At 34.8% G+C, this 22,802-nt stretch overlaps 1 long non-coding RNA gene across 4 annotated transcripts in view; it reads right to left on the reverse strand.

The window, feature by feature from the left end:
- The window catches only part of LOC143661778 (uncharacterized), a 127,732-nt gene that overhangs the window by 68,367 nt on the left and 36,563 nt on the right, over positions 1-22,802 (reverse strand). For 3 of the 4 annotated variants that reach the window (XR_013164831.1, XR_013164832.1, XR_013164830.1), the window contains exons 3-4: positions 6,435-6,503; positions 987-1,123 (exon numbers count right to left, since the gene is read on the reverse strand). This is a non-coding gene — a long non-coding RNA (uncharacterized LOC143661778). The remainder of the gene's footprint in view (positions 1-986; positions 1,124-6,434; positions 6,504-22,802) is intronic. The other variant, XR_013164833.1, reaches the window with a different exon arrangement.

A 22,802-nucleotide genomic window follows, 5' to 3' on the forward strand; every position in this document is an offset into this window, starting at 1 on the left:
CCAGGTTTTGTCCTATTCTGTCTTTTTTGTGACCTCTCATGTTTATGAAAAGTAATACATAAGATGAATCTCTGGATGTGGACTAGACATACTAATCCAATACAACAGGACTGATTCGGTAAGTGGAATTCCATAGGTTTGAGTGTGAATTAAGAGAGTTGTTTCTAATTTATTTATTTATTTATTATATCTGGGACTTTGAAGGTCACCACACTAGAAGAACAAGTAGTTGGGCAAATTAAACTAGGTGGGCTGGGCATATTCAAAAGTTTAGAGATGAAATGAAGATCTTCCTGTAACAGGTGAGCCAAGGTCAGTTATATTTTAATTTCCCCAACTCCAATTCATGTGGGTACGTATGGTCTCAAACTATAATAATAATTAGATATATAATAATAATTAGAAATAGAAAATCCCTAAATAATTTATATACTGAAAAATTAATGAGTACCAGGATCATTAATAAGTAATCAGAACTTATCAAAGGAGACATATGCAATGAAAGATGCATGCAGTAAGGACAAGCACAATTTTTAGTGATGGGTAGAAAAAGGAGTAAGGCAATCCTTGTATTAGAGATGATTTTCATTGCAGTTAGGGAATAAGGCTCCAGATTAAGTAAAACAAGCTAAATTGAAGTCTTGAAAATGCATTCTTTTGTTTAAAAATGAAGGTAGGTATTATTTATTTTGCATCCTCCATAATAACTGGTACAAAGCCTAAAACAGCTGTTATGTTCAATGATGGTGACAGTAATGATGAAATACTATCCTACTCATTTGTGTATGGTGTTTGTGTCATGGGAGATGACTTAGGATGAGTCTATTGATTTTACTGGAATGCTTATCTTAGACTAAAATCGTCAGGGAGCAACAAATATATGAGTTGTGGCAGATTTACTAATTGCCATGGTTTAATTAATTATCTATATGTCTGACTCTATATCAAGGGAAGTATTTCCTTTTAAAGTATAATCATAAACGTACCTTATAAATGTGGTTGATCTTCATTCAACATTAAGTCATGTAAGAATTACCAGTTACTGACATGTTCATTCAGCAGTCTTTGAAGTTCTTCTGTTTCTTCAGGGTAAGGACTTAAGTGAGGTAAGCAAGGCACACACCTTGGATGCAAAATTTGACAGAAGACAAAAAACTCATTAATCTAGATGAATATCATTTTTCACTTTTCTTTTTTTTTGCATGAGTAGGCACCAGGAACCAAACCCGGGCCTCAGGCATGATAAGTGAGAACTCTGCCAAGGAGCCACCATCATAGGTATCATTTTAATGCAATATTTAAAACATCAAAATAGCAAAATTTTAAATACAAAGAGGGTCCTGTGCCAAACCATGTTGGATCTTGAGGTAAAAGAAAAAACATTTTTGCGCGTATGCAATTTTAGTTTTCTGACCTTAATGGAAGCAAATTCATCAGTAATATTTACAAAATGTACTTCTGGAAAAAATGTCTATTAAAATATAAAAATATGATAAATATTTTTAGTATAAATAAAATATTTTAATGTAAGGTAATGTGTATTTTAATGCATTCACTTTTTAATTTTTTCAATGTTTTACAACTAATTCAATGTTCTGGAAAAATTAACCATTTTAATATATTAAAGCCTATATGTATATAAGAATATACATTATTGCCTCAGGATCTAACGTACCTTGGCACTATCTGATCCTGCCCTTAAAATTTTCTTATTTTGTCCACCATGAATTTTCCTCCCATTAATTTTAATTAAAAAAAATATTGCAGTGAAATAGTATGTATCCTAACTACAGGTTTTGGTTTTGTTTTGGCATTCTCAAGTTCTGTGCCCAAGGTTAGTGTGTCACTGTACTCGCCACGAGCCTGGCACCACGTTGAAGGAATGATTCACTTTTACATCATCACATGTCATCAGGCACTGTGAAAACTTAGAAATTTAAGAAATGGGTTTCTTCTTAAGGAGAACACATCTTTTGTTTTCTTTGAAAAGAACCAAAGAAAATTGGTGAGTAACAAGTTCTTGTTGTTAACCATTACAGTTTGCTTTGGGGAGAAGGATCTAAGTTGGATGCTATGATATTTTTTTAAATCCTTGCTTTGTCATAGTAAAGAACTTACTTTAATTATTTTGAAAAAGTGAACCAGAAATCATTTCCACCACTTTGATGAAAATATCTTTTGGTTCTTAATTCTAGGATATCCTAGCTTCTTATCCCATCTTTTATGTGTATGTTTTCCAGTTCGAATGAGGTTGTTAGCTCCTGAGGTTAGGCTACTGTTGGCAGCTATTTTGGACCCCCTGGAGACACTAGAAGGAATGCAGTCCTGCCAACACCTTGGTTTTAGCATACTCAGACCTCAGACTCCACCCCCACCTTTTATTTATTTATTTTTTTTTGCATGGGCAGAGCTCCGGGAATCAAATCTGGGTCAGCAACTCCACAGGCAGAATTCTTGCCACTGAGCCATGATTGCACTGCCCCAGATTCATTTTTAGCTTCAGAACTTCAGGACTGTGAGACAATAAATTTGCATTGCTTTTAGCCATTAAGTCTACTGTAATCTTGTGGCAAGTTTGTGGCCATAGGAAGCTAATTCAAAGTCTTAGAAAGAAACCCAGGTTCAGTAGAACAGAAGTAAAGAGGGGAACTTGCTGATGCTCTGGGTCCCGTCCTCTCCGACCTCGTTAGAAATTCGTCCCAGGAAACTTCTCTCCTCATATTCCTCACTTTCCTCTCTGGCACCTTCCCGTTAGCATTCAAACACACATTTCTGCAGCCTTTTAAACGTCAAGGCTTCCCACCTTCTACCTGCCTTATGATTACCAATGATTCCTCTCAATTATACTCATGTTTCTCTAGTAATTTTCACTTCCTGCTTTTTTCACCTTCCGTTCATTCTTTGACATGTTTTCAACAAGATTTCTATTTCCAGGATTGATCTGTGTATATACAACTCTTCTCCTAAATCAAACGCCAGTTTTCACTCCTTATTCTGCTTTTCTTCTGCTCATCATCTGACACTACTCACCACTGCCTTTTGGAGACACTCCAGGATTTCCTCTATTCTGTCTGTACCTTTTCTTTCTTCCAAGTACCCCTTCTTCTACTTTTACATTAAATCCCTTTTCCACCAAGTTCTGCCTTCTTACTTCTCTCCTTCTCCCTGGATGATCCTGAAACTTCTGTCACCATTTATTTCAGAGTTCCTTAAACTCTACATCATTTGTGAAAGGACAATTCTCTGGACAGGACCCAGAACATTTATTAGCCTTGCAAATGGGTAAATTCAGTGGAGGTTGGTGAATGAAAACAAAACAGGCAAACAAAACCACAATGAAAAGCCTAATTGGTAGTATTTACCAATATTCATGATACAAATCTACCTTAGTTGATTTCAGGTGACCAAAGGTTTATCAATGTTACTATGCATCTCCTTAAAAAAGCAAAAGGGGATAGAATCCATGCACCAGTCAAGGGACCACCTCGGACATGATCCAAGAGACATTATCCATCACATCATGAAAGAAGATGGATTCAGATGTTGTGGGGGGGGCAGTAGATTTGGCCACGGAAACACAGTTACGTTATCTTCTGTTGGCTTTTCTTTTTCCATTGAAATGAGAATCAGGCCATTGGCTGAAATCTGAAATAAACTCCTGGTACCGTCAAAGAATGAACTGAGAAGAGAGATGTAAATAGGAGTGTCAGGAAGCACTGAGTCCCCATTTCACATCTGAGATATTCATTTGTTGTTAGTCCAAACAAGCCATCAGTTTTTGCCTAGTTATGTTGAGATTTTTGGCTTCAGTTATGGAGTTGGCAAAGAGTAAGCCATAACCAGAATGAAGTTTTAGAAGTAAATATGATGGAATGAGAACACAAGGGCCAAGAGAATTGAACACGGAGTGAAATGAGTTAGTGTAGTGGTGAATCACGGAAGATAAATGGGTTTGGATGAAATTGAGAACCTGAGGAAAATGATGGATACTGAAAGCAAGCAATGCCAGTGAACCCGTAATGCTGGTGGAGTTGAGGAGTTGGAGTCCCAGAGCAGAGAGTTAGAAAGATAGAATATGTCATAAGGTGGGATACTTGAAATCAATACTATGAGGTATAATAGAAATTAGAAAATATATCATATAGTGTAAGTGCCCTTGAGAGTGAGCAGTTGAGATGAGGTAGAGGATGAAATCATTGGTAGCCAAAAGCTCAAGGATGTGAGACATAGAGATATGGATGTATTATTTTAAAACACCAGCAATGATGACAAGTGAGGGTGAAGAGAGAGCAGTAATGTGGGTGTATAACTTTTCACTCTTCAGTAAAAGAGTACATACCCAGGAAAAATAGAGGTGGTTTTGAAGGAACATAGTTGATTTACTTCAGGTCATATTATTTAGTATGACTTTTTGTTTGTCTTAGGGAGGAGGTAATGGGGAATGAGGAATAAACTTTTCCCCTTCATGCTTAGTTACATGTGGGTCAATGTCAAAAAAGCAGCCAGCACTATGAGAGGCCTAATAGGAATATAATCTTCAGGGATTATATAATCTTCCCACGTGAAGGGAAATTGCAGAGAGGCAGAGGATATGTAGAGGTTTTGCTGATAAAAGACATTGGATTCCAGAAAGCACAATGAAAAGAACAAACAATTCCAGACCTTGAATCAGATGGTGTTGAGAATACAGTCGCATGGACATGAGACTTTGGGGTATGGATGGCCCGGGAAGCCCAGGACCCCAGTGGTGGCTTAGATGAACAAGGATCAGTTATAATAATCTCTAAAAGGAATGTAGGCAGTCGGTTCTCATGACAGCCTTTTCTTGGGATTGCTGATCTAGAAACTGGAGGAAGAACAAGTTCTATGGGCTGGGCACTTCCCCTGAAATCCTACTTAGGGAAGGACTGAAAAATATGGAGATGCCATCTAATCATAATTACTTAACCTTGGGTAAGTGCTTGCCTCCCCATTTTGCTTTCACAACCACATGGGGAAATCTGCCTCCTTTGCTTTTGCTTTTAGTGGATGGGTTGCCTTGTCAGGAATGATTCAAGCTTATGGCTTTCACTTGAACTAGCGCAATAGATTATCAGCAATGCAGGTACCTGTTGGAGAATTCAATCAGGAATTTACTGCGATTTTACACCTGCCCAATGCTTGCTTAAGACATATTATATGTGAAAGGAAGAATAGCTGAAAGGAGAGTTTGCATGCCCGTAGGCTCTCTATTAAATTGCTATTCTTACATTAATTTAGATCACACGTGTGCAACAGATACTAAGCGTTATTATCTCAGCCCCTTGCTGAGCTACAATTTAATAACACGCCTCCTATTTTATAAAGATTGAAAAGCAGATGCATGCATTCGAACAGTAGTTCTGTCTTTCACTGAACCATAGATTATCCATTGTGTTCATCTGTGTATCTTAGGCAGTGGTGCTTGCCATAAATTCCTCCTTAACTTTATTTCAAGGCAATCATTTATTTCTTTAAGGGAATTTGCCTTACTGATTTTGCCAGAGTTCAAAATCTGTTTACTGAATCATGTTTCCCTTTTTTTCAGATCTAACATTGCCTGACCCTACGGTTACATGCAAAGCCTGACTCTAACTCATCTCAAGTGTCTGGCAATAAAGTGCATACCATGTGCTATTCGTAGATACCCTTCCCCCATCCCCACCTCTGCTCTGTACTTAATGTTCCTACTAAGCCTTATGATAAAATTCAAGCTATCTAAAGATCTTTAAGGAATAGGCTAAGTATAAATATTCAACCATGGACTAAGTAAGGTATATCTATTCCATCAATTTTTATTCTGTATGAAAAAAACCATTGATTTTTATGTGATATGTAGACCCAGATTATATGTGCTCCTAAATAAATCCAAAAAGTCAAGAGAATGCATAGCTATTACAGTGGGAGGGAAGGAGATTTAATATTATCAATAATACTTTTAATAATTATAATCGAACTCTTTTTGTGAATTTTCTATATCTTCTTTAATTGCCACAATGTTATGATTTAAATAATACCATCATCATGAGAAAACTGCAGCCAATAGAGAGTAATCGAAATGTCTACTCTGACATTGTTCATTGATACCAGAATGGGGACAGAAACTGACATGTGTTTAACTTTTAAACCCGTGCTTTTACTTACCTACTTCCTCCTTACCTCACCCAGTGGAATCTTATTTTCATGCGTTCACTGACACAGCGTCTAGCCAAAGTTCTGGAGATGGGCCTGTTACTCAGAGATAGAGCAAGCCCATGTTATATCTCTGGCACTTATGATTCCAGAATAGCCACCCGAAATGGCCAGGCCAACCTTGAAATTATCAAGTGTCCAGCAAGGCTCAACAAACCTCAGGAAGAGAAGTTATGACGCCTAAGGACTAAGACCGTATAATTTTGCCCAAGTGTATATTGTACCTTGATTTATAGGTCTCAGCTTCTCCTTAATCATATCTGAGGGAAGCTTCATATTAGACGGCATCAAACCTAAAAAAATTAAGAGGACAAGAGATGGGGCATGGTCTCTTGATAATATTCAAGTTGCCTAAAAGAAAATATTTTTATCTAACAAAAAGTTCTGTATTTGATTAATCAGTATAAAAGCTGTATGATTCCTTAGGGGTCTAAGGGTTTTTGAAGTTGTTAAAACTGAGTTTGAGTTCTGATATGGATATTGATTAACAGTATCAGCTTGGGTAAAGTAATTCAATCAGTTAGCTTTGGGATCCTCATGTGTAGAATGATGATGACAAAATATATCTGTCTCATAAGCTTGTGCTGAGTATCAAATGGAATTATGCTGATCAAAACATTTTGATAAGTGGTCTGTGATCAACTTCTTTGCTGTTTTAAAATATTATGTGCAGCAAAAGTAATTTTCTCCTCATATGAATTTTTCCATCATGATCTCATAGGTTAAAAATAATCCACATTAAATTCTCTAGAAGGGGCATTTATGTAAATCTTTTGGACTTAATAGGGAAATGTATAATTTGTCTCAGAGAAAGATTCCCTTTCATGCATCACATCTTCTTTGTCCAAAGACACCTGTGGTCTTTGAAATTCATTTAGGGCTCTTTTTGCTAGTTAATTTTTTTCTTTTCTGCTTCATATCCTGGATATGGATCCTTTTCCCTTTTGGGAAAGGAAAGCCATGATGCAGCTGAGGACCCTCCAAGAGTATGTCAAGCTCATTTTATAAGGAACCCTTGGAAAGCCAGGTTATGGTGAACTAGTTTCTCTTAACCTGTCTAAAAGATACATCCCAGATCTAGCCTATAACTTCTTCTTCCCGTTTCTCCTATACCCGCTACACCCTTTTTACCTCTGTCATAAAGGCAGGTCCTGAAATATTTGAATGAGTAATAACGAGCCAAGAAAACAGTTATCTTTGAAAATGTCCTCAGATCTTCTTCTGCAATGTTCTGTCAGTTTTATTTTTTAACATTAATATGTAGCATGCTAGAGTCTGAAAAACGAGTATTCACTATAAATTAAGCTCCAGCAAGGAAGGGATTTTTATTTGTTGCTGTTGTTGTTTTCAATATGCTTATTGTTTGGGGTTTTTTGGTCAATTTTTTTCACAGCTAAAACACCTAAAACAGAGGCTGATGTAGTAGTTATTCAACAAATTTTTCTGAATAAAATAATAAACTTCAATTTCAAAACTAAACTCAGTGACTAGTCCTCACCACTTTCAGCTAAGCAATAATGGACTCACACTAGATTTCAAGAATGAGGAAATATAAAGTGATTTCCTAAGGGAAGCAGGTAACAAGGCACATTGAAAAGCCTATGAGAAGCACTGCTTTTTGATTTGACATTAATGGCGATTAGTTAAAAATAAAAGCAGCTGCTCTGGAATAATAAACAAAGACTTTCGACATCTCTTTCTTCCCTTGCCATACTGTCATTCTAGTCTTATCTTTTAATTAAACCTGAACTTTAAAATAAATGCATCTGGCTTGCTAGTTTATTAAAGGGAATATCAGTGGAGAGCTTCTAGAATCAGCAATTGTGTATGCTACAGAATGTCTTTTAAAAATAAATGGCCACATCAAAGGTCCTGATTTTATTGAAAAATTCAACTTTATAATTCTGGTATTAGAAAAGAGCAAAAGAATAGTGTGAAATTTGAAGATTTTCGACTCCTTTATAGCATATTGAAGTGGCTCACATGGCTTTAGTTAAGGATTGGTTACTTTTATTAAACATGGAAATTTTCCCAAGAAATGCAAAGTCCATTATGGTTTATACAATGCAAACCACTTGAAACTTTTAGAATTTACACCTACAGACTTTTTACATTCATGCCTATTTGTACGCTTTGATTAAAATCTATTATAATCAAATGCACTGTATACTCCCTTGGCCATATGCCATTTGCGGTTACAGTGCTTGGTCCTTGCCATTGAGATATTATTTTATCCTTAGGCACTGGAACTAAGTTGTCAAAATAAGAAAAGCAAGGGTAATGGCTTTGTAGGCATATGCATATCATGCACACACTTAAATTTTGGTTATGCTGTAGTATATTAGGAATGAAAACTGAATGTCAGAAGCATGATTCTAAGCCCTGGCTCAGTGTATGTGGCGTTGGTCATTTCAGTATTTTATGACTCAGCTTTTATTTATGAAATAGAGATAACATTTGGCCTTTATTAATAATAAGGATAGAAAGGATAGAAAGAGAAGATAATAATGTAAATGTTTCAGAAAATTAAAACCATATCAGATTGACATATTAAATGTTAGTAATAATCTCTAAGAAATCAGATTTTCAAAGCTGGAATAAAACCAGCTTTACTATTAATATTTATTATGATTATTCTTTCAATTAAATTTTCTGTAAATAATATGTGCCTGCACATGTGTGGAAGATATTGGTAAGATCAAATATGGGTTTGTATATACATATGTCCACAGGGTAGAAACAAAAGATGAAAAAATATGCAGGAAAGAAAAATATACAAGAATCAGTTTTGGAATATATATTTTAATCATATAATAGATAACATCCTGGGAAGTGGGATTGGTCATTACAGATGGGATACATAATTAATATGTAGCATGAGAGAAGAGAGATGTAAAACTTATTCTGTCTCTGGCTCTAAATCCACACAATAAACTTTAATATGAATAAGTGGTTATTGGCTTGGATTTGGATTTTAAAACATGAAATGCTATGTCCATGGTAATAAAGATCTGGTTGGATAAAGGGTCAAGTGTACAGCGACTTCCAGGCATTACTGTCCAAAAGAAAAGTAACTTCTTAGGCTATCTTAATAAAATGTTTTACAATATTCAGTTAAGAAAGCTGGTATTTCTGCATTGGCAGTTCTAGTTGTATTTTTTTAACTATTTATTAGAAAGGGGCGATTGACAATTTAGAGTATGTCTGGCCTGATGAGTGATCCGTAAGCCAGAAAACACGAGGACCACGTGAAGCTCTAGGTCTGGTTAGATGCCCTTTGAAGAACATTTCATCACACTGCATTAAACTCTTCTTTTACTTCTCTGCAGCATACTCAGCCATAGATTCTACAATGCACTATGCCGCTTATTCACTGCAGAGTTGCTACTGCCTACCACACATTAATTTAAGCAGTTTTTTTCTCAAATGTATTAATTGGGGGGGGCAATCAAAGGGTGATGCATTTACTACAGTAAAGTAGGAATGGGTGAAGCAAGAAGAACTAAAATTTATATGGAATGCTCATAAATAATTAGAATGGATTAAATGGATATTTAGTTGAGACCAATTTCATCTCAGTTTAAAGGAAGATGCTATAAACATGAAAGAAATCCAAATATTGAATAAGATGCTTCCAAAAAATAAAATAAAGCTGGTTTGCAACAACAAAATTCACCCAGAGACAAGATAATCATCATCAAGTAGGGCTGTTCTAGCAGGGGATTTCTTCTCTGGGATTAAAGCTTGAATTAAACAAGTTCTGTCTTTACAGTCTGTGTCTCTGTTACGTGGTTCAATTTGTAAAACAAGACCAGACACACACAGGCATTATCCAAAACTATGGTCACAGGACTTTCCCTAGATCTTCATCAAAGATGAACCACTCTAAAGACCTGATCAGGCTACAAAAGGCAGCAGATAGGAAAGGTCTCCTCCAGATCTGCTTGCTTTCCTGACCATGGAAGAAAGGAACACGCTCCAACAGATTCCGGCTTATCTTGGGCTCGCCAGCTTCGCACTCTGCTTCTGAAGAATGGCACACATGTCTTTCCAGACCTTTTATTCCTTCTGCGCTAGCATCACATCTCATTCTCTTTTATAGGATCATTAAAATGGATAAAAAAGAGTATTTACATTGCCAGCAAGAAGGGCTAATCTCACTGCATGTATATCCTAAATGTCCTAATTGTTTTGAAAACCTGCTGCTCTGTGTCTCAAATGTTGACAACAAAGGCAATAGCTTTTACACCTCAAAAAGCCAATGGTTTTCTTCTGTGCGTTTTTAGATTTGCCACAGGGAAAAAATTGTAATCACTTCTTTCACAATGATAATAGCTTAATACGCATCAATTATTGTCAGGCAGCAGAAATAACTGTGTAGTTCAGGATTGCGTATTATCTCTCAAGGCCAGGATGGGATTGCCATTTTCAGTGAGAAAGAGCAAGCTATCCTTTTACTGCCACTTGATTGGAACAATATAGAAATGCATTCGCTTGCCAGAATATTTTGGCTGTGAAATCTTGGAAATGTGTTCTATGTTACTGCAGTGATGCTCATTTGGGGGTTCATTTTTTTCTTCTATCTTCAATACTCTCCTTTACTGTTCTACTTAATCTACCACCTCTAAAGAACGGCAGGGGAATCCTTCTGTCCTCTCTCCTGGACATTTGTTCCTCAAATGAAAATGAGATAAAAATCCCTCAGAATAACAGGATTGTTTTAATTTAGCTGCCTCATACTGACTTGTAGGTTGGCTGAGGTCATGTGAATTCTGGCTCTGGGGTTCTCCTGACGCCCATCTCCCCAGGAGAGAGAGGCCTTACACAGCCGGAAGAATCTGCATGCACAAAAACCACTGCAGAACTTCTTGGTACTTTCATCCCCTCTGGGAAGAAAATTGGACTCAGTAACTTTCTAAATTACACCACTTAAAATAGGAAGTAAATTATCAGGCTAGGGCTGAGAGTTGGAGGTACTAGAAGAGATAGTTATTGTAATAGTTTAATGTAGTGGCTAAAGAGTATAGGCCCAAATATGCTGGCTGGATTTGAATTCCTGCTGCAACTCTAGTTAACTCTGTGAATTTAGGCAATAAACTCTCTCTGGAGTAGAATTATTCATAGCACCAGCATCAAAGTTTTGTTACAAGAATTATATGTGATAAGGTCTATAGAGCATTAAAAACAGTGCCTATTTCTTGTAAGTGCTTAATAAATCTAACACAATATTGTTATTGTTGTTACTGCTGCTGCCATCACTATGACTACTATAATCTGAAATCGCTGAATTCCTTACAGAAAACAGAGGCAGGCAACTTTATAAAAAGATGGAGACACAGGGAAAGAGAGCTCAATCTCACCCATAGTTAGCCCTACTTGGATTTCTGGAAGACTGATTTTTATAGGCAGATTTACTTTTGATCAGCTGGTAATCCAACTTGGGCACACTGTTCAGATACTTAAATGACTGTCTTAGACAGGCCGTCATGAGAACAGAGGAAGGTTTATCTTTTTCATTGTTGTTGTTTGGCTGAACTTGGTACTATTTGTTCTAAATCCCTTGCCATAGCTCCAGGGCTTGTCGAGTACACAGCCAGATGGGAAGAAAATCTCCAATAAGTACTTATTTATCCACTCCCAGTGCAAAATGTCCTCAATAGATTGGAAGGATCCAAGAAAATAAAATTACAGGTTTTGCTTTGCCAAATATTTCTATCATCTCATATGATAATTTCGGTTTCTCTTGCCATGAATCTGACGTGCCTAAAAGCATGGACAAATTGTCCATGAACAAAGAGAATCAATTGGAGCTGTCTTAGAGTTCTTCTGGAGCAAACCCAGATCTCAAAAGCTTACTTCATTTCCACTCTCAAGCATGGATTTGTCATTGACGTTCATATTGAAATGTGTTTGAGAAATAGATGCATTAAGGAGGTTGTGGAAGTGACATTTCCTCCAGGGATTATTCCCTTTGCAGTAACACATTTATAACCTGGATAGAACTCTACCTGTTTTACTGTATAATAATAACCTGTTCAGAAAATTAACAATTAATTGTCTTCATGTATTTGTGTTCATGCTTACTTGGGTATATTTTCCTGAGATCACTTATTGAAATTCAGGAAAATAAAGGTAACAACAAGCATATACTTATATATTTTTTACTAAGCCTTTAGAACAACTGACTCATGTTCCAATGGAGAGTTATGGGTAAATAAACAAAGAATGGGGATGAGAGGAATTCTATAATTTAATAGTATTACAGATCGAACAAATGTAATAATTAGAGCAGTATGTCTCAAAATTCCTAGGTAAATCCAAGCAATTGAATATCACAAAAAGTGTGTTATCCTTGAAGATATAGAGAGGATGATACAACCTGGAACGGGAAAGCAGTGAAGAAGCATCCACAAGATTTGATACAAGTCTGAAAACAAGATGTTTCGTGGTTATAAAAAGAATGATATTCATTCTTGCATTGACAACTACTCAGAGGATATAATTGTGGAAATGCAAGAATATAAGGAAACATTGGAATGTCAAATATGAAGCCTTTTTAATGTAATCTGTGTTTTAGTTAAAGCAAGTAAGAGAGAAGGTAAGAGTCTATTTTATGATACGTGATGATGTTATTAACCACTTTATCAGCTCAGTGTACTCGAGAGTGCCCTGCTGAGACTTCCTTTGCCAAAGACGTAGGAACATCTCACTGGCAGTTCTCCCCAATGTCTGCTCTCACTCCATCCTTTCCACACCATTTTAGGAGTGGAGGGTGGGAAAGAAGGGGAAGGCACAGGTCCACAGAAGTTACTGCAGGACAAGCACAGGGTCTTTGTCATCCGTTTTGCTCTGGAATGGCAGCTACTGAACAATTGACATTTAGTGAACATGTGTGTGGTGAATAGGAACACATGTGTGAAGCAGTGTATAGAGGATCTGAGCCCCTGCACAATCCCTAAATCCATTTCTGAAAATGAATTTTGGAAGAAGAGAATGGAGAAGAGAATAACATACGGCAAGGGGCATTCCCTTACAGTTCTTTTTAAAACAACTGGCAGAGGAAATTGTAGAATGGCAGAGCAAGTGCTTCTAAAACACTGTTCCTCCATAAAAACTATGGAAATGTTAGAAAATTTTCAAAGGCAAATATTTTATAACTCTGGAAAAATGCCAAACTCATGGAACAATTTCAAGGAACAAATCCAAGGAGTGTTTCATGAAGAAAAAACCAGTTAAGCTGGGAACCTTAACACTTCCCAACTCATTCTATGGAGTGAATACCTGCATACAAATCTAGATAAAATTATCACAAGGAAAGAAAATTACATGCAAACACCCTGCATGAATATAGACCTGGAAATCATCAATGAAATACTAGCAATCCTAACCCAACAACATATAAATGTATTCTATACCCCACAACCAAGTGAGATTTATCCAAGAAATGAAAGGTTGGTTTAATATAAGAAAATCAATCAATGAAATTCACCATATATATAGAATAAAAGGCAGCAACATATGTGATCACATCAATTGATACAGAAACCTATCCTACAAAATCAAGCACCCTTTCTTAATAAAAGCATCCAACAGAGTAGGAGTAAAAAAGAACTTCCCCAACCTGATAAAGGACATCTAAAAAAATAAGTAGCTAACTTCATACTTAATGATGAAAGACTGAATTTGTTGCCCCCCAAATCACAAAATCTATTCTCACCACTTACAATCAACATTATGCTAGAAGTTCTAGCCAGAGAAATTGAGCAAGGAAAAATAAATAAGGGACATGCAGATTGGAAAGGAAGAATTAAACTACCTCCATTCACATATGATATGACCTTTTATATAGAAAATAAACACACACACACACACACACACACACTTTTAGAGCTAATAAATTCAGCAACTTTGCAAGATGTTAAATAGACATTTCAACAAGTAAGACACACAAATTTCCATTAAGCACATGAAAAGATGCTTATTAGGGAAAGGCAAATCAAAACCATGAGGAGGTATGACTTTGCATTCACTAGAGTGGCTGTAATGGTACTGCGAATATGGCAAACAGTAACAAGTGCTGTGAGGATGTGGGTCGTTTTGGAACCATTATACATTGCTGCTGGGATTGTCAAATGGTGTAACTACTTTGACAGAAAAAAAAGGTTTAGCAATTCTCCCAAAATTAAACAAAATTTACGTTATGACACAATAATTCCACTTCTCAACATATACACAAGAAAAATGAAAACATATGTTCACATAAAAACTTTTACACTGTTGTTTACTGCAGTTTTATTCATATTACTAAAACAGTAGAAACAATTCAATATAATCAACTGATGAATGGATGAACAAATGTGGCATATCTATGCAATGCAATATTATTTGGCAATAAAAATAAATGAAGTACTAATACGTGCTATGGCATGGATGAGCCTTAAGAATATTATGTTGTGAAAGAAGTGAATTACAAGACACCATATATTATATGAATTTATCTATAATAAGTGGTCAAGATAGGGAAATCCATGAAGATAAACATATATTCGTGGTTTCCAGTGATTTGGGGAGATTGGACAGGAAGAGGGAGTGACTGATAATAGGTAAAGGGTGTCCTTTTGGGGGTGATGACAACATTTTAAAATTACATAATAATTGTGATAGCAGCACAAAAAATGAGAGTATTCTAGAAATGACTGAACTGTACACTTTAAAAGTGTGAATTTTAAGGTATGTGAATATAGCTCAATAAATTGTTTTTATCAATGAACTGTTATACATGCAGCTAGGTTGCTGGAAAATGAAATCCACGCGGATAATTATTTTCTGGTGTCCATCATTGATTTGGTACCTCAGTTGTTTCCGATAGTTTATGAATGTGGACCCTGCTGGATGGCAGCCTAGAATCTAGACAGGCATGGAAACACACAACCAAATGTGCTACTGTGAGTGGTAATATGTACCTACAAAGTGGGCTGCTAGAGTATGGTGGAGAAGTAGATTTTCTTTCTAATTGGGGGTTTGGGGAAGGTTAGCCAGAGCAGCTTTCCAGAAAAAGTGACACTGAGGTCTTAAAATATGTATAAGCAGTACATCAAAGAAAAGAAAAGGAACTTTCAAGGTAACAGTCATAATCTTGATTAAAACACAGCGTTGTGAAAATGTGTGGCTTTTTTGGAGAATTAAAAGTATGTGAAGCCTTCTCTGGTCCTCTAGGACCACTGTCTGTAATCATGGAAATTGCCAATTTGCGTTTTCCAGTAATAGAGCTGACTCATCATGTTCAAGCAAATAGTAGAGAGCCATTTTAAAGAAAAAAAAAGATTATTTAAAACTATAAATTATTTTTGAAATTAGTAGGTTAGATTTTCTTTTCATAAAGATAAGGCCTATGATAATACAGCCCTCAAAGTTGAGCTGCTGGAATATTTAATGAAACCACTTCGAAACAGAACAGATGAATAAATTTTGTAGAAAACCCATAGGACCATAATCTAATTGAATTAATACCTATAATTTCTGCACTTGGATCATGCACTGTTGTCAGGAAATCTCTGGAGAGATTGGGAGGGTTGTTCAATTACTTATGGGCAAAGAGAACTGTTGCATCTTATTGCAGTAAATCCCACTTTAATTAAATTAAAGGTGTAAAGATATTGAAATATAGCCTACCCCATTCTTCATATTAAGGAATTTCTTTGGGAGGTGGCATACAATAGATGGAAAAAGGGAATCAATAATATTTTAAACTATTCATAATTGAGAAAATCTTGCTCTGCCCCAAGTTCCATATCATTTTATGTCCTTACTATTTTTGGTTAATAAACTAATGTATTCATGTGCCATTTCTATTTCGAAGTAAAAAAAAAAGTGTATTGTTTTACATGGTGGAGTTGGTGTCCTCTGAGGGCATATCCTAATGCAACAATAAAACACATGAATGTTATAAAATGTTATTCTTTCCTCAACGTGATTTTATAAATTGAATTTCACAAAATTACATACAGAGATTTTTAAGTGTTACAATTTAAGAATTTTTGACAAAGGCATACACTGGTTTAATACACACTACTTTGAAGATATTGAACATTTTCATCCTCAAGGAAAGTCCACAGAATTTCCCATACTCCAGCCCTTGGCAGCCATTTATAAGATTTCTATTCCTATAATTTTCCCTTTTACAGAAAATTGAAAAAGTGAAAACTGCACAAAGTCTTTTGTGGCTGGCTTTTTTCCGTATAATAAAATGATTATTACTTTGGAGATTCACTGACGCTTTTGAGATTGCATGTATTTATAGTTTCTACCTTTTTAGGGCTGAACAGTTTTTCATTGTATGTGTACATAAATTATTTAATATTTACAAACTGATGGACATGCAGGATGTTTCTAGTTATTGGCTTTTATAAAAAAGTTGTATTAGACAATTCTGTACAGAGTTTTGAATGGACATATATTTTCATTACCCTTGGAAAATTCCATAATAGTGGTATTGCTAGGTTTTATAGTAAGTGTGTATTTAATTTTATAAGGAAGCACTAAATGTTTTTCAAAAGTACTGCATCATTTTGTATTTACAATTTATATGTATGTGTTGCTTTTCATACTGACAAGCCTTTGGTATTGTCAAAGTTTAACATTTTATACATTTTAGTAGGTGTGTAGTGGTATTTTATTGTAGTTTAATTTTCATTTCCCTAAAGAGTAAATATATTGAACACCATTTCATGTTCTTCTTTGCTATCCTTATATAATGTTTGGTAAAATATCAGATGAAACTTATTAGTTATTTTTATTGGTTTGCTTTAAGTTAACAGATTTTTAATTAAATTAAATTAATGTAATTTAATAGATTTTTTTAGTAACATATTGTGATGGTTTGAAGCTGTATGTACCCTAAAAGACATATTCTTAAATTTAATCCTTCCCTGTGGGTATGGACTCATTGTAAGGGGGACCTTTTCATGAGGCTACTTCGGTTAAGGCATAGCCCACTTCAATCAGTCTGAGACTTAATCCTTTTATTGGAGTACTTTATAAATGAAATGAATTCAGACAGAGAGAGAGAAAGCAACAGAAGGAGTTGAAATCAATGAAACCCAGAAGAGAAAGGAGAGACAAGCAAATGTTGCAGGTGCCTCGTCATGTAAGAGAACCAAAGGATCGCCAGTAGCAGTCTTCAGGAAGGAAGCATTGCGTTGAGAATACCTTGATTTGGTTATTTTCCTGGCATCAAAAAAGTGAGTGAATAAATTTCCATCATTAATCTGACCCATTTCATGGTATTTGTTTTGAGTGGCATAGGAAACTAAAATGCATATTGTTTTGAGTGGCATAGGAAACTAAAATGCATATATGCAAACTAAAATTTCCTCTTTTCATCATATTCAAAATATCATTCAGTGCTGTTAATTATATTCAAAGTGTTGTGGTACCAATACCATCATCCATTACCAAAACTTTACAATCAACCCAAGTACAAATTCTAATTTAAGATTTGTCTATAGATTTTTTAGTGTTCTTTATAGATTTACCTTGTAAGTCTTTTATTAGACATTTCTTCAGCAATTTTCTCCAAATCTATGGCTTTTCATTTCATTTTAATAGTCCCTTAAAAAACAGACACTTTTATTTTGATAAAATTTCATCAATGACATTTTTCTTTTATAGCTCATGCTTTTTGCATCATATCTAAGAAAACTTTATCAATATCACAAAAATATTCTTCTATGTTTTCTTCCAGGAAATTTATAATTTCAAATCTTAATTTAGGCCTATAATATATTTTGACTTTAGTTTTGTATTGGAGGAAGGTATTGAAGGAAGTTTGTTTTTTTCCCTAAGGATGCATAAACATCATTTGGTGATTTGACTTTGCACCATTGTTGAAAATCCCCTGACAAAAATATGTGGGCTCATTTCTGCATTATATATATATTATACCATTGATCAACATATTTCCTCTGCCAATGCCATACTGTCTTGATTATTTTAATGTCAGCCCTTAAATTTTATCCCTCTACTTTAAATTATTTTGACTCTTTTAGGCCTTTTGCATTTAAATATGAATTTAAAAAAAATTTTATTATATAGGATAGCATATATACAAAACAAAGAAATAAAAAAAGCAATAGTTTTCAAAGCACTCTTCAACAAGTAGTTACAGAGCAGATCCCAGAGTTTGTCATGGGCTACCATATGATCCTCTCAGATTTTTCCTTCCAGCTGCTCCAGAATGTAGCAAGCTAGAAGGCTTAAGCAATTTTTTATCATCACAACCAAATTTTTCCCTTTTTTTTTTGTGAAAAATAGCATATATTAAAAAAGCAATAAATTTCCAAGCACAGCACCACAATTAGTTGTAGAACATATTTCACAGTTTGACATGGGTTCAATCCCACAATTTTAGGTGTTTATTTCTAGCTGCTCTAAAATACTGGAGACGAAAAGAGATGATAATTTAATGATTCAGCATTCATATTCATTTGTTAAATCCTGTCTTCTCTGTATAATTCCACCATCACCTTTGGTCTTCCCATCCCTCTCTTTAAGGGTGTTGGGACTATGGCCATACTAACTTTTTCAAATTGGAAGGATGTGTCACTAATACGGGGTAGGGAGATGGAACTATCTGATGTTCTGGAGAGGCTGAGCCCTCTAGGTTTCAGGACTTACCTGGACCAGAGACCCATCTGGAGGTTGTAGGTTTCTAGAAAGTTACTTTAGTGCTATACATGAATTTAATAAGCAGTTTATCAATTTCTCCTAAAATGTCTGCTGGGAATGTGATTGGTGTTGTGTTAGATTTAGAGATCAACTTGAGGACAATTGACATCCTACAATATTGAATCTTCTATTCCATGAAAATGAAATATGACCCCATTTATGTAAGCATTTTAAATGTTTCATAGTTTTCAGCTTATAGATCTTGAACATATTTTACCTACTGATTTCATATTTTTAATACTATTTTAAATGTAAAATTTTCATTTATTAATCACTGGTGTGTAAGATGGCAATCGACTTTTTTCATATTGTCCTTTTACCTTTGGAACTTGTTAAACTTTCTAATTAGTTATAATAGATTTTTGTTGGTAATTTGAATTTTCTATGTTGATAATCACTGGTAGGGACTCCAGGAAAATGTTGATGCAAGTGGTGAGAATGGACATTCTGCCTTGTTCCCCATGTTATGGAAAGGTATCCAGGCACACAAGTAAGTATGATGTCAGCTGTGAGGTTCTCCAAGGTGCACTTACTCAGATTGAGGAAGTATTTTTCCATTTCTACTTTCCTGAAATTTTTACCATGCTTAATTTTATCAAATACTTTCTCTGTACTTTTTGTTTTTCTCTTTTTATAATATGTTGTTTTATATATTGCACTGTTTGCTTGTGAATATTGAAATAATTTGCATTCCTGAGATAAGCACAACCTGGACATGAGGTATAGTGCTGGTTTGATTTGCTGTTATTTTGGTAAGGGCATTATTTTGCAACCATGTTTATGAGGCATATTTGCATAAAGTTTTCTTTGCATGTTATATGTTTGCCTGATTTTGTAGTGTTAAGAAAGTAGATATTAACAGAGCAAGATTTATTAAAAGACTTGGGAAGTGTTCTTTTCAATATTCCAGAAGAATTCATGTAGATTGTTTTTATTCTTTCTTAATGTTTAGTAGTGTGCTGGTTTGAAACTGTTACATACACCAGAAAAGCCATGTTCTTTCAATCCTAATCCAATCTTGTGGGGGCAAAATTATTGTAGGATGGGATCTTTTGGTTAGGTTGTTTCTATGAGATGTGACCCACCCAATTGTGGGTATGAGCTTTCGATTAGATAGAGATGTGACCTTGCCCATTCAAGGTGTGTCTTTCTTAATTAGTTTTCTAGTATCCTTAAAAGAGCTGTCCCGGAGAGCAGAGAGATGAAACACGGTGAACAGATGTTGGAGATGCAGAAGGAAAGCCCCCTGGCAGAAGCCAGAAGGATATCCACAGGAGCTGAGAGAGCAATTTAGGAAAACCAACCCAAGGAGGCCAGCAGACATCGCCATGTGCTGGCCCACGTGACAGAGGAAACTGTGTGCTGCCTGTCATCTGAGAAAATATTCTCTTCTTGGTGCCTTAATCTGGACATTTTATGGACTTAGAATTGTAACTTGTATCTTAATAAATCCCTTCTATGAAAGCCAGTCAAGTGCTTTTATATTGCATTCTGTTTTAGCACACCAAAACAAGTAGTTTCTTCACTAATGACATATGGGACTGGTCTATGTGGAAGACATTTATTATCAGGAGTTCAATGTTTATTAAAATCCCAGATGTATTCATTTATCTATTTCACCTTCAACAGGATTTGTCAATTTTTATCTTACAAGGAATTTGTCTACTTGATCTAAGTTAACATATTATTGGAATAAAGATATCCATGCTTATGCCTTATTATGTGTTTCATGTTTATATGATGTAAAGTGATGTCTACTCTTTTATTCCTGAGATTGACAATTTGCATTTATTATCCTTTTTGCATGATCAGTCAGGTAGAGTTTTATTAGTTTTCTTTCTTTCTTTAAAGAATCAACTTTTGTTTCATTGAATTTTTCTTTTGTTGTTATGTTTTGTATTATATAGTTTTCTGCTTTATATTATTTCTTCATTCTATTCTGCATTGTATGTTAAGTACATATACATTTAGGTTAGTTATGCTTTACTGATGAATTGATGGCTTTTTCACTATGTAATGTTTCTCTTTCTTCCTGATACTATTTCCAATCTCAAGTGATTTTTTAAATTAACATCATCACTCCAGATTTCCCTGAACTGATCTACTTTTAATGGCATACATTTTCTCCATCCTTTTACTTTGATCTCATCCAGATCTTTATGTTAACATGATTTTATTATCATAATTGTGGATTACTTTTCTTTCCAGCCTATCACCTGTGATTTCACATTGGAGTTGTTAGCAAACTTTTAATTAAAATAATTATTGATATGATAAACTGCCATCTTTTTTGTTGTTTTACTTCACCTAATGTGCTCTTCAAACTGTTTTGGTGTCTTCTTATTCTTAATTGTATCACTTGAGTTTTTACGATTAAATTTTATCTTTACCTTGTTATTTCTAGCTCATGTTATTTTTTACTAGATGCTCTATGGTTTAAAATAAATATCTTCAACTTTTCATAGTCAACTATCAGATGCTATTATATTTCATGTATAATATAGAAAACTTAAAATATAAAATTTCCATTCTCTGTCTCCCATTTTATTTATTGCTGTTACCATTCAGTTTACTTCCACATGCTACAAACTACACAGTACGTTATTACTATTTTTGCTTCAAATAGTGAAAATGAGAAAATGTGATTTTGTTTACTCACATATGAATCACTTCCATTGCTCTTTCTATATACATTTTTTATTGTTGTGTTTGATTTGTATATCTCAAAATTTGCAACTACTATAATTTTCCTTCTTCTTGAGAACTGATTTTAGCATTTTTTGTAGTTTTTTTTTCTGTTGGTGACAAATTCCTTCAGCTTTTGTATGCCTGAAAAGGCTTTTGTTTTTAAATAATGTTTTGCTGGGGATAGAACTCTATGCTAGTATTAATTTGTATATACATATGTATATGTATGCATGCATGCATTAGAATTGTCAGTCCTCAATGGTGTACCATTGTCTCCAAGATCGCATTGTTTCTGATGAGAAGTCTTCTGTCTTCCTGACCTTTGCTCCTCTGTGTATCTTTTTAATTACCAGCTCACCTTTTTCTTTTAGTCAGTTGATTTTCAAGTGTCTTGATATAATTTTATTCATGTTTCTTCTGTTTAAGTCTCTGCTTTTATAATTTTCATTGCATATGAATAATTTTGGCCGTTACTTCTTTAAATATTATTGACCTGCATAAACCACCCAACTCGCTCTGGAATTCCAATTCAATATCAGAACCTTTAATACTGCCTAAGAGTTCTTGGATGTTTGCTTTCCTTTTTCCTTTTAATTTTTTTTATATTTGTGTTTCTGTTTGGACAATTTCTATTTACCTATCTTTGAGGTCACTGTTTTTTTTCTTTAATCATTTTCAGTGTCATTAGCATGCTTATGTAATATTTCATCATTGATACTGTGTTATTAATTCCAAAATTTCCAATTGAAATTTTTTTACAGTTTCTATTTCTCTGTGAAAATTCTACACACATGTTGGTCATATTTTCTATTTGTTACTTTAACATATTACTAGTGGTCATTTTTAAATATTTGTGTAACAGTTTCAACATACATGTTTTCTCTTGGCCTGGCTCTCTTGACTGCTATATGTTTTGGCAATAGATCAGTTTTCTCCTACTTTCATTGCATTAGAAACATAATTATTTATTCAATGTCAGACAATGTACATTAGACACTTAGATAAATATGTTACATCCAGAAAAATGCAGACTTCTCCTATCTCTTTTGCAGTGTTGATAACTGTTTGTGATTTGATGCTGATGCGTTTACCTCTAGTGCACCACAAGTTTCAAATTTCCACAACAGTAGGATGCTGCGCTCTATGGGCCACACATTGCTGGAGGGTTTTTCTCATTG

The sequence above is a fragment of the Tamandua tetradactyla genome, chromosome 17 (genome assembly GCF_023851605.1).
Source record: "Tamandua tetradactyla isolate mTamTet1 chromosome 17, mTamTet1.pri, whole genome shotgun sequence".
NCBI classification, from domain to species: domain Eukaryota; kingdom Metazoa; phylum Chordata; class Mammalia; order Pilosa; family Myrmecophagidae; genus Tamandua; species Tamandua tetradactyla.